This window comes from Haplochromis burtoni, unplaced genomic scaffold (genome assembly GCF_018398535.1).
Source record: "Haplochromis burtoni strain Fernald_Lab_line unplaced genomic scaffold, NCSU_Asbu1 Contig_2202, whole genome shotgun sequence".
NCBI classification, from domain to species: Eukaryota; Metazoa; Chordata; class Actinopteri; order Cichliformes; family Cichlidae; genus Haplochromis; species Haplochromis burtoni.
Window position 1 is genome coordinate 4,487 of NW_024584563.1, and position 2,876 is coordinate 7,362.

Sequence of the window (2,876 nt, forward strand, 5' to 3'; positions counted from 1 at the left end):
ATTAAATAAAACGGAATCGAAGTGAAATCTTCCAAGAGCCTTATTTTGAAGGCGGGTTCACTCAGTTTCCGGTACAGTTACGACTCGTGCAGCTCGCCGGAGCGCTGAACTGATACAGAAGTCTTGAGTGTGCGTGTGTCCGTGTCGTGTGGTTGAGGTTTGCTGTAGTCACACTGGGGACAGATGAGGACCCGGTCAGCTGTGAGGCCGTGCCGTGCCGTGCCGTGCTCACAGCCTGTCCTTGTTTAGCAGTGCTGTGGGATCTCCTCCCCGGCCGCGCTCTGTTGAAGGCTGTGCTGGGCACACGGTGCAGAAACACTATGTTTGTATAAACTACAGCCCCGTGTCACTGCAGCGCATGTGCAGCATTCTGCACTGTTAGGGGCACCATGCTACACCACTGCATGTCTGACAAGACAGGAAAAACAAAGGGAATAATCTGTGCAGTGCAGAGGACGAAGTCTGCTTCCTGTCCACTACCAACATAACAGCTCAGTTTTTAATAACCTAACCAGCTGTCTAATTCAGCTATTAATCAGAAAGGCAGCAACATCCTGTGTGAGAAAAACTTCATTCCTGCAACCAGTTTGATGAATTCCTGTACACTGAATTATTTATTTAAATAATCTTTATTCATCTCGTGTCCTCCTCATTTAGACACGTGCAAAGATCAATGCAGAGGTAGAGACTAACAAAAGTTACACCAAATACAAACAAAAACATGTACTTGAGAACAGAAAGCTACTGTAGAGAAGTCGCTCTCAGAGTGAAGTATTGTGTTCCACTAAAACAGGAAACTTTTACAATTTAAAGATATTTGGTTTATATTTCACATTTGGTGACTCTCTGACCTCAGACCTCAGCACAGCCATCTGAATACAGGACAAGTGGTCTCAATGTCGAAAATCCTCCTGTTGTAATGAGTGAAGGGTTCAAATATGACCTTTACAGTTTGTTCAGGGAATAAACAATCATGTCGTGTAGACGAAGCCCAAACGTGGCACTGATAGCAAGAAGAACATCGTGGAAATAAAGGATATAAAGATGACGCAGTCAGCAACCAGCCCAGTTCCCCTTTTTAAGAGTATTTATGTCTATATTTTTAAACACATCAGCATTAGATCCAAAAGAAATCTAGAACATGTACAAGACGGAAAGTTTATATGAAAAGATAGAGTCAGCAAAGGTGAATGTCAGGTTTGATGCATGTGTTGTGAGTGCTTCTGTTTGCTAGGTAACCCACACACATGACTGCGTGCACGACCTCGATAAGGGCAACAAGCAGCCTTGAGACGAACAGATTCTACCGACAACAATCTGGGAGAGCTGCACTCCCATCATGTAACCACACATTGTATAACCATGCTCGCACAATCACACTTTGTACCCAGTTATAGGAATTTCTCATAGGTGATACAGCATCAAGCTTTATGAATGTTCATGTGTGTAACCAATACAAACAGCCTGCAGGGGGAAAGCAAGCTGAAGTGGGCTGGAGATCAACTGCTTCCCCTCACGAGTGAAAACCTGAGCTCTGTGTGACCTCGTTCCTGAGTGAGCTTCTGTTCATCAGTCTCAGGGGAAACTCTGACAGCAACACAAATCGATCATACAGGAATAATTGGATTCTGAATGCCTTCAAAATGACTAAAAGCCACAACTTATACAACTTTGTGCACAGAGCACAGATATCTGCACTTATTCCAAACGCTGCTCAGAACTACTCTCTTCGTTCCTGAGTGAGCTTCTGTTCATCAGTCTCAGGGGAAACTCTGACAGCAACACAAATCGATCATACAGGAATAATTGGATTCTGAATGCCTTCAAAATGACTAAAAGCCACAACTTATACAACTTTGTGCACAGAGCACAGATATCTGCACTTGTTCCAAACGCTGCTCAGAACTACAGCATGCTCAGTGGGGCTGCACATCTGTCCAGAGGTTCTGTCAGCGCATATGTGAAGACGTATCCACAGGGCTTAGTCGCAGTGTCCCAACCTTAGCCGAGCCTGTGCAGCTGACGTAAGTGAACTAGATATGGAAGCTAACACATCACATATGCTCCTGACTTGCTATCATATGTGGTCTGTGGGCATCATTAATGCTAGCGTGCGCTGTCAGGTCACCTGCACTGTCTGTTTCACACAGACGTGAGACGTTCTAACAACACTTTGATCTTTGAAACGTGGAAACAAACAACATGTCTGTAACTGCTAGCATGTAGTGACACAAATGTCACGGCTCCTTCAGTATAAGCATGCAGGACCACATGCTGGGAGACTGAGGGAACGTGTCATACTGAGAGCTGCAGAAACACACCGAGGGTGTCAGCTGAAGCACAGGAAGGAACCGAGAGAGCAAAACACAGAACAGAGAAACGAGAAGTCATGTGAAACAAAGGTCTCACTGCAAAGCATCGACCATGAAGAGTCGGGTTTCTGACCAAACAGAGCTCGCAGTAGGAGGCCGGCGTGTGTGAGTGCAGGGTGAGCCAATCAGATGGTTCGATTTTCTAAAGAAACACAGGCTGTGCTTCACACAGCGAAGAAAAGTTCAAGGTTTGTTGATTCAATTAACGTTTGGTGTCGTTCTTTTCTCTGGGAAACTACCAGACGTGTGAGTTTGACAGTGGTGCCTCCTGCTGAAAATACCGACTGTAACACATGCAGACACAACTTCACTCCCTCTTCCTGTGTCTGATGCAAAGAGACTGAGATCAGTATGCAGAACAACATTGATCTGAGAGTGTTCTGATCTCCACAATCACAAACATCATGATTGGAGTCATTCGGAGTCCTGCCTGCTGCAGCTCTGACGCTGGTGACCGAGCAGACAAAGTCGATTTAGTGTTGTTAAAAAATGCACGTCATTAAA